Source organism: Ursus maritimus, unplaced genomic scaffold (assembly GCF_017311325.1).
Source record: "Ursus maritimus isolate PB19 unplaced genomic scaffold, ASM1731132v1 scaffold_10, whole genome shotgun sequence".
Lineage (NCBI taxonomy): Eukaryota > Metazoa > Chordata > Mammalia > Carnivora > Ursidae > Ursus > Ursus maritimus.
The window spans coordinates 58,242,908-58,253,759 of record NW_024423344.1 but is presented as its reverse complement, the minus strand read 5'-3'; the positions used below and the strand labels follow the sequence as shown (position 1 = coordinate 58,253,759).

General features: G+C 36.2%; 1 pseudogene; it reads left to right on the top strand.

Moving 5' to 3' along the window:
• Window positions 1–2,102: 2,102 nt before the first annotated feature.
• LOC121100133 overlaps window positions 2,103–10,852 on the top strand; it is a 33,738-nt pseudogene continuing 24,988 nt past the window's right edge.

Sequence of the window (10,852 nt, the reverse complement as noted above, 5' to 3'; positions counted from 1 at the left end):
AAAGTATAAATATTTGTCTAAGTACCATTTGGGCTGCATCCCATAATCTACAACAGTAGTATTTGCATTATTATTCAGTATTAAGTAATCCTGCATTTTCATTGATATGAAAATATTATGTACTAAGATTTATTTCTCCCATGATATTTTTCATTTCCATGTTATTCTATTTTTTTCTGCATGCAGATTACATGTTCATTACATGATTTTCTTGGCATCATGGAAACTATATCCTCTATTTCTACCTTTTATGTGGCTATTATTGAAATTATCAAATCCATTTCACTAAAAGTTTAAGTGAATAAATTTCTCCACCTTCTCTTCAAACAATTTGATGTCCTCATAATACTGCATCTAAGAATGTCCCTCTCCTGTCTCTTACTAACGGATATTATCGTCCACTCTTCTGATTTTAATCTTCTAGTTATCACTAATGGGAACATTCCAGTTTTATAGTGTCAACATGGGTTTAGATTTACCCACATACTTACAGATTGTTTTTGGTCACAGACGACACATTTTCAATCCTTTTTGTGGGTAATTTTCTTTCTTTGTGAATTACATATAAAAATATATTAGAAAGAATTAATGGATGGCACAGTCACTATGTTTTTGTATATATGTATGTATATATATACATATATATATATAGGGAAAAATGATATTATTTTGGTTTCATTCTGGAGTGAGAATAAAGATAATTAACTCATGTTGTGTCCAATCTAGATTGAATTCTGTGCCTATAATACTTTAAATTTGCATAAAGCTAATTGGGCATCATAAATTTATATACTTCCTTACATCTAAGTTTAGTATAATTTGCAACCTGAAACTACTTTTAACCATAGTTTAAAAAAAAGAGCTGTGCATTTTCACAGTAGCTTGTTTCATGGCCCTTGTGCTGTAGAGAATAGCTTGATGAACTGACAAAGTACGGAAGACAGTGACTACATGGTTTGCAATGATTGTTGTCGGATTTATATTTAACATTTGTCAATGGCAATAGAGGGTATTTAGCTTTAAGAATGCAAATGAAAGACATAGATTTGAGGGAGGTGTAAAGGAAACAATGTAGCTTCTTACATTATAGACTTAGCATCCGCTTCCCTTTTGCCACTTAACTCAGTTTTAGAAGTTGCAGGAGTAATTGGCCTGCTTCAGAAGTTGTGAATAATCAGCTACATTGATTTTAATGTATTAATAATTTAATAATAAAAATACATGCTTTAATAAATGTGTCTAAGGAAATATAAGAAGGGTTCCATCTGAGTGTGGCATTATCAAGTCCAGATTCTTCACTCAGCATTCATGAGCTGTTTCAAATGAGCCTTTGGGGTCAATCAAGATTACCTAATAGAAGCAAAATGTTCATAGCTTTGTTTATAGATGAGATGGTACTTTGACTTTGTTTATTTTTTTAAATAATCCTCCAGATAATGGTCCTACTTCAATATTTTTGCCAATGATATCTTTACAACTTAACCCACAATTTTCGCAATGTTGAACTGCTGTTTTGGTGATCATAATAATTTTCCTTTAAGTTACTTAATCGCTCAATATGGATTTCTATTAGTGAATTTATTCTCAAACTTTACTTCCAGCCACCACTGGATATACTAGGAGGCAATTTAAAGGCTTAAAATCCAATTTTGACTTCAACTCTCTGAGAGTCAATTCATTCATTACTAATAATAAAATGACTACTCTCTAAAGCTAAATACTTCAGCGAACATATACGAAGGGTTGGGCACACAGTAGATCAAGAGAGAAGTCCCCCGTTATCTGCAGCGGATATATTCCATGACCCCCAGGAGATGCCCGAGTACTGTATATACTATAAATTTTTTCCTACATACACATACCTATGATAAAGTTTAATCTATAAATTAAGCTCAATAAAATATTAAGAACAGTAAGTTATAGTAAAATAGGACAATTATAATAATAACTTGAAATAAAAATTATGTGAATGTCGTCTGTCTCTCTTGTACTGTATTCACTCTTCTTGTAAGGTTGTGAGATGATGCAATGCCTACATACTGAGATAAATTGAGGTGAATGATGTAGGCATCGTGACCTAGAATTAGGTTACTATTGACCTGATGATTCATCAGAAGGAGGATTATCTGCTTCTGGATCACAGTTATCTGCAGGTAACCAAAACTGTGGAAAGCAAAGCCATGGGTAAGAAGGGAGTATTGTATGTTACATTTGTTCACATTCCCCTGCCTTTGTACTCCTGAATTTACATTTATTATTTTACTTGTAGGCCTAAATTCTTGGGATACCAGCAAACCTCTAAGATGTCTTGTGGCAGGTAGGTTTCTGCCTAGGATAATATTTGTGAGAAGAGGGGTGCCTGACTGGCTTACTTGTGACTATTGCTCTTGGGGTTGTGAGTTTGAGCCCCACGTTGGGGGTAGAATTTATTTTAAAAAATATTGTTAATATTGTCAAGCTTGTTAAATGCTTGAACGTGTTTTGATTATTTAATCGAATTGCAAACGTTGACCCTCTTTGAGAAAGAAGACTCACTGATCTTGAGGAGCACACAACACAGTGAAGACAGGGGATGAGTGCTCCATACATTGTGTAATCCAGATAATAAAGTATGGTAAAGGCCCAGGCAGGCCTAATCACTAGGCTCTAAGAAAATCATGGGTGCTTCCAGGAAGGCTCTTCATATAGAGTAAATTATAGGAAATCATTATACTAAATGGTAGACTTGCTTCTGTGGCTAGAAACTGAGAAGGGAGATTCAGCAATTCTGTTGTACAGCTTTTTCTATTCCTTATTTGTTCCAAGAAATGAGCATATAATTTGGTGTTGTAGCAAGCACGTGTCTACACGATCCTTTAGTGCATGATAGCTTCTTATGCCAACAAACAAATAAACCAATGAAACAAACAAATAAAGAACACACAAAAACCCCAACCTTGCTATTCTTTGGTCAAGAAACTGAATATGAGTGAATGGGGAGAAGAAACTTTTGACCCTTCGGTTTTCGCCTCCCTGTCCCCAGGCTTGGACAAAGTAATTAGAACAATTTTACTCTGAGGCTCCATCTTAGAGCAAGGCTTAAGATTGTTGAGAGAAATCCAATCTTGTTAGAGAATGGAAAAAAATCATACTTCGACTTTAAAGTGTGAATCAATAATGACAGCGAAGGTATCTGGAGAGAGGAGAGGACAGAAAATGTGAGCCACTGACTAGGGAAAGGACAGGAAAAGAAGAGTCTGGAGCCCGAGGTGGCAATTTTATGCAATATGAAATTGTGCTGGCCCTTAATTCAGAGTCTAGGGGAAATAACCAAGCCTCCTAAAATGTGCTTTAAGGCTCATATATTCCAGGAATAGCATATAAAAAGAGTCTGCAAGACAGAACTTCAATTCTAGTCTTGCAGCATCCATGAGAAAGCTGGATATCATGTGGCGTTAGCCTCTCTGTCATCTTCATCTTTTCTCCTCCTCCTCCTCTTTTTTCTTCTACTCTTCCTTCTCCCTTTTTTTCTTCTTCAGTGACGCTCACAACACTAGCCTCTGGAGGGACCCTGTGCCGAGCACACGGCGCTAAATGTACTTAGTCTCCGTGATTGCACTTGAAGTGTCTCATCTAAAACAAGGGATTGGGGAGAAATGAAAAATTAGGTTAATCAACTTGCTGAGATAAATGGTAGTTAACAATCAGATCAAACAATGAGAACCAAATCCGACGCCTGGCAGGCTCATAAAGTGTTAAACATACAAAGAGGAGGATTTTAATCTGGTGTGAGAGATGCATCCAAATGTTTTATTTTTACCTTTGAAAATGCTGTGCTGCTTCAGGTAATTCAGTAAAATCCAAATGGAAATTCTTTCAAGAAAAGTAAATACAACTTCTTTTATCAGGTGCCAATTTTCTGTTTAACGATAAGCAAAATGGAAGGCGTCTGTTTTAAAACTCTTGGCATAGGAAAATAATCCCTTCTCTTTTTTTAAACAAAAAAAAATTAGACTTTATTCACCTACAGGTAGGAGTCAATTTTTAGCATATTATAATAAAATAGATTTTCAAGAATAAATTAGGTTATTGATTTGTCCAACAAAAGAAAAAAATTCCATTTAAAGCTTATCCCATTCAGGTTGAATGTATACTGACTTGCAATAGATTATACGCTGAGATAACATGACGTTTCAGATCGTCAAATCACACACAAGAATCTGAGATCTTACACAATACTGTAACTATAATTTCAAAGACAGGAGTAGTCGTGAGGCACCAGGTTCAGCAGCAGTATATCTGGACTACAGACCTAGTTTCCCATTTGCATACTTACCTCATTAGGAAATACTGAGTTCCATATATAATATATCCGTTTTCTAGGTGATACACGCCATCATTGATTACAGAATCTGGAGAGCTACAGTAGCTCTTTTCATAATGAGGCATATTCAATTTATATGTCAGTAGTTTCTGTGGCAAAATCCAGGGAGCTATACACAGCCCCCATCTATGGATTATAGGTTTGCGTGTCATTCATTAGCGATAGAAGCCAAACCGGGCACATTCTGTTAGGAAACACCATTGATGCATTTGTTAAATTTACCTGTCATTAGCATATTTTCAAAGAGATTTGACCAGAATGAGTTGTAGATCTCTGGGTAATTCTTTTCTTCTCAATACACCCTCTGACTTCTGTCAATATACTCTTGACACAGGGGCACCTGGGTGGCTCAGTTGGTTAAGTGTCTGCCTTCAGCTCAGGTCATGATCCCAGGGTCCTGGGATAAAGACTGGTGTCACGCTTTCTGCTCAGTGGGCAGCCTGCTTCTTCTTCTCCCTCTGCTGCTCCCCTTGCATGTGCTCTCTCTCTCTCTCTCTGTCAGATAAATAAATAAAATCTTTAATATATATATATCCTTTAATCTATCTATCTATCTATCTATCTATCTATCTATCTCCTTGACACATATGTCTCAGTTGTCTTTTTATAATTTGTCTTAAAACACTTTCTGCAATATTTCTTTCAAAAGAATAAGCCTCTTAACATCTGGATTCAAAGCATATAATGGGCATCAGGAATTATTACTACTAAGAATGGTGATAGCAGCTGTATTCTTTCTGAGGACTTTCACAGTTTATTTAAAGCTCAATTTCTTTGTTTTTATTTTTTGTCATCCAAAGTTGTTTGAACATTTGTAAGATTGTACTAGATTAGGTAACTTTTCTATAGTCGCTTTTAATTTTTTTTGTGACCAATAATTCTCTATAGGTTTTATATTCATTAGAGGCTTCAAATGAGCTTCCAGAAATATCCTTTCATCCTATGAGTCATTTCTACATAAGTTTGATTTTCATTCAATTCTAAGCAATGAACTTATAACCCTTTTGTTACAATATATACATACTGCAGAATGATGAAAAGTATTATTTCATGCATTAATCTTCAATTAAAATTACAATATCATTCTTATTTTTTTCTAGCAGAAGTGACCTTTGGCCATTAACTACATATTTTTAGTGACTGGGTAGAAACTAGATGCCATTGATGAGTAATTCTACATTGTAACAGTTTGTGAACATGTCCACATTCCAGATGTCTAGAACATGCTTTATAAATGGTGACTTCATGTGATATAATATTGCTACTCATCAACTTTCACAATAACATGAAATTATTCCTTTCTCTGCCCGATTCCAACCAGCTGCTCCATAGAGAAGACAAACTCCCTTTTCAGTCTGTGTTGCCAGTGCCACTTGAGAATAAAGGTAAAGACCACACTGTCCAGAGATGTCCTTCACTGAGGGACCATATATGACCACTTTTACCTCTTAGCAATTCTAACCTTTGGAAGCATTCTGTTCCACACTATTTAGAATAGCAATAGTCTTTCCTGGGTGAAGGTTTAAGCACACTTCTGGCATTATCAACGGGTATGATGTTCCATTAGAGTAATCCCATTGGTTTATTTACTCATAGCCTATAGATGAGAACTTAACAGCAGCTGTAGTCAGACACTGGTAGTTAAGATCATGGAGGATGGCGGGGGCGGGGGGTAGTGAAGCTGTTTCTTTTTGTTGAATCATCCAGTGAAATTTTTAGTTGTAAATATCTCTGAGAGTTAGAAATTTTACTCTACTTGCAACAAACATATTTGCCATAATTTCATGGATTCCAGTAAAAGATAAGAGACTCCTTGGTCAGAGATAAAGGAAAGGTTATTGTTCACAGCAAAGGCAATAGCTTGAGCATCAGGAGTTTTGCTTTTATTCCTTGAGCCCCAGTTCCTACAGGGTGATGGAAGGACAGCCAGATGACACATGTCCTTGCAGAGGGGTTTGTTTTAGAGAAGAGAAATTCTGATCTCAGAGAATCAGAATATTTTATTATGAATATGATTATCCTTAACCTTTGCTCCAAACGGTTACATTATCTCCATCTCCAAGCCTATAAGCAAATATCTCCCTGGTTACTGAGGGAGACGCTATCTTCCAAAAGAGTCCACTATACGAATGTTCTTGAACGGGTTTTGCAGAACAGAAGGCAGCTGGTACCTTACTTGTAAAACATGCAGACATGGGTAAGGTCTATGGAAAATTTTCTCTCCCAAACTTCACTTTTGTTGCTATACTGTCTTGCCTTCTGGAGAATTTTTCATTTTGTCGGCTGCTCTAATTTATATGGCAGAGATGGAACAAAATCCATTCAGTTTGTCCATAAAGTATTTAATTAAGTCTACTACCAAAAGGTCTCCCAAAAGCATAAGGTCAACTTGCATTTTTTACTTCAATCATGCATTTCAGGGTCTCAGAGCAAACTACCCGAACAAATCTCCTTTTAGATCATATGGATTTACCTTAGAAAGCCAGATGCCTTTCTCCCTGTTTCTGTGTTGACCTTTCTGTGGACAGAAAGGCATTAATCCATGTATAGCAAGATGTATTAACAACCAGACAGACTCTGCCTTGGCTGATAGGGAGGAAGTCTAAGACCATTCTTTCATCCATAACAACCTTATAAACTAAGCTGAGTATGAGCTAAATGTCTCCCAGGGCCAAAGTGGTGTCATTTATCATTTCATTTAAAGTCAGAAGTAAAGGTCTACTTGGGTGACTTCTGTTGTAAAGATAGGGTGCACATCAGTAAATCAGTAATCTCTATAGGAAACTCTGCCATTAACCAAGTGTAGCCTTTGTAAATATCTTTGTAATCATTTGTAGGCTACATAATCTATTAATGCTGTTTCTTTAAATAACTGAATCTCTCTTATAATCATACTTAAGAATAAGTCATCACGTTTCAGGGAAGGAAGGAAGTTAATACTTGGCTTCCACATGAGAGGTACAACCCAGGGTCACACATAGTACCCCTGGAAAGAAGCTGTCATTTAAAATTGCTGGAGCTCCCCAAAAGGAACCTTTGTAAGTTTGGGTCACTGCTCATGACCGTCTTCAACTCAGCCTTCTAGCTTGATGGTAAGCCTTAGAATCCTGGTTGGGTTCGAACAGATTCCATTCTTTGTTTATTGTGAGTCTGCCTAAATGCTGTCGGTCCAACTTATTCTGTTTATTCACTCCACCAGTAGGTCCCATTCCTTCTGATTACCAAAAATCAATGTGATTTCCAATAAAGACACTCTTGCTAGTTAAATAAACAGCTTTTTGCCTTAACTAACAACAAAATATAAGGTTCAGACCACATATAGTAATGGGGGCAGCAAGGTTTGTGGTTGGCCCTATATTTGGTCCCATGGACAATAAAGCAATTTGCTTGTGTATGTTTTGATCCCTTTTACCAACTTGCCTTATTAGAGATTTTTGACTATACTACTTTTACTTTACAAGGAAACTTTTTTGATATTCTTTCTCCCTGATTTAATACCTAACATCACACGAAATGCGATTAGTATCCCTGGCCTCAGAATTATCTGATGCCTTTACTCAATGGGAGCAATTTTGACCATGTCTAGTAACAAACTACCCATGCATGGTCTTTCAAATGGACTATAAATAGCTATATCAGCCAGCTTATAGTAAAAAAAACTATCAAGTTAACATACTGGTGAGAAGACTGTTAAAAATAGTTTGTGGAAAAAAATAGTTACTATAACCATTTCCTTAATCAGAGCAGTGATCCTGGAATCAAGCCAAATATCTAACTTTTCAAAATTTGAAGACTATTTCACCCCAACTACTCCCATTGGTTTTGTAGGCAAGACTGAATTTTGCTATACAATTCTCTAGTTATATATGAATCTTCCAATCTGTTGGTGGTCGTCCTGAACTTCTTCCCACTCTGCCATTGCATCTCAACTACTTGTGAGGTGAAGGCAAAGCAGGATAAGTTTGATACTGATTCCTGTGAATCAGGTTTGGCAATTTGACTATGTGTTATTTTCAGTTATCATTGTGTCCCAGATTTTCTTTCAGAAACATAAAACATGACAGCTAAAGCACTTTTTGGGGCAAGAAAAAAAAAAGGAATGGGAAAACAGAATGAGAACTTGATGCCAAGATGGCTTCCTTCCCATCTTTGGTAGAAAATAGCAAAAGGTATGGAGCAAATTATGAGTGACAAATCTTATCAATAGAAATTGGAAGAAATAGATACAAGAAAACTTCTAAGTAGATGTATATGCAGCACATAACAAAAGGGAGATTCGTGAAAAATTATTTTCTCTGGTTGCTCTTGGTAGAACTGGTAAAAATTAGATCCCTAAAAAAAGAGACGAGAGTAGTAGAAGAAAAGCATATGTTATATTCACCTAAGCAGATGTTATATTTACTCCAAAAGTTACTCAGTTATGACCACTGATTATTTTTTTTAAAGTGCTCAGGTAGTTGAGGACCAAAGACATGTGCCCCCTGAATCTTGAGTGCACTCTATTAAATAGTTAAGACATTTCAGAGGAGTACTTGCAAAAGCCTGGTGAACAATCATTAACATAGATTCTTAGGATTAATGATCATGAGAAACCATCGATAATTCTAGATACTACTCAATTAATTAGATTATTTGACTTGAGATCTGACCTCCAAGTAGCTACAATTTTTTTGGGAACAGATACTTTCTGGTGGAATGATAACTGATGGGCTATATTGAGGAAATAGAGGGATTTGGCAAACTTAGTTTTAGAGGGTAGCAGCTACACACACTTGTAATCTCACAAATGAAGTGTACCTGATGTCCCAAGACTGCCTTTGAGATGGTCACATGGACATATTTCATTCAGTGTAATTGATGGAGACTGCTATAAATGCTGTGATAAGGACTCCCAAGTCTGCGGATATTTATGTATCTTTGTTATAGGAATGACATTTTTAGGAAGTAGTAACTGACCTAACTGACCCTGCTACTACCATGGGGCTGACAGATAGAAACAAGATTCATGGAATTTGAAGAAAGGGGTGAAAAAAAGGAAATGGGCGGGATTTCTACTGAGGACTTGCAAGTCTACTACCAAAATTTATAGGATGGAGTGGCTACACTGGCACCATGCCCACATTTTAAAATATCAAGACAACTTTTGGGGGTGCCTGGGTGGCTCATTTAAGTGGCTGACTCTTGATCTCAGCTCAGGTCTTGATCTCAAGGTCGTGAGTTCAAGCCCCACATTGGGCTTTGTGCTGGGAGTGGAGCCTACTTAAAATAAGTAAATAAATGTCAAGACAACTTTTTAAAAATCTATCATAATCTAGAGAAACCCAAATCAAATTAAGAGAATCATGATTTGGAACAGAATTATGTTAACAGTGGCTGAATTTATCCCCCCACTTAAAATCACAGTATCTGAAACAATTTGACAGAGGAGTCAAAATCCATTCTTCCAACCCTAATGGGACATCATAAGCTAAATTCAAAGGTTTAGGTCAAATAACCTTACAAAACTTGGAGCAGTTGTTATGCACAACTACTTAGGTTTGCTAAATATTGGAGCTCAATATACAGTAAGATCTATTTGTGGGTGACAGAGATGGTGTGAGTTTGAAACTGGAAGTCTACGCAGTTACAGAGTTAAAGAGGTTTAAGAGTAGGTAAAGTTTTTAATTACAAAATGTGACTAGAGATATTGGTCTGTAGGCCCATTGGCTTTATCTAATTTTATAGATTTTATTTATTTATTTATTTGAGAGAGAGAGAGAACACAAACAGGGGGAGTGGCAGAGGGAGAGGGAGAAGCAGACTCCCACAGAGCAGGAACCTCACGTGGGGCTCAATCCCAGGACCCTGGGATCATGACCTAAGTCGGAGGCAGAAGCTTAACTGAATGAGCCACCCAGGTGCTCTGCCTTTATCTGATTTCATAACTGCAGTGGATATTATGTAAAACTGGATCAGTGATGTCCCAGTCATTTTCATGGAGATTATTGACCAAATCTGCTCACCACCTAGTTCCAATTGGCCAGGCTCTTAGGAATCTTTGCAATTGTTCAAGTCATCTACAATAACAATGACTAAACAATACAGAATTACAGGAAAGAAAAGACTTTTCATTATTAGAAGTATTCTTGTGTTCTAAGATCTCTAGTAAGTACCATCTATAAATGTTTCTTTTTTAAATTTGGATGTTTTCTTCAGGAAGAATTTTTTTTAAATTACAGAATTCCTGCATTTGTATAGATGGATTATTTATGTTGGAGTAAAGGGCAGTTGATGTTACATCTTTGTATGTGATATAGTCTAATCACGGAGAAGACTCCAATTTAATAACACAAATTCTGTGCATATTAACTAAAGACGTGGAGGACAGTTAATTTCTTAGCATCATGCCATAGCAGTTTTAGCAGTTTACTTATCAATAAGGTAAATATATATAATATATTTTTACTTATCAATAAGGTAAATATATATATATATATGTTTTCTCATTTA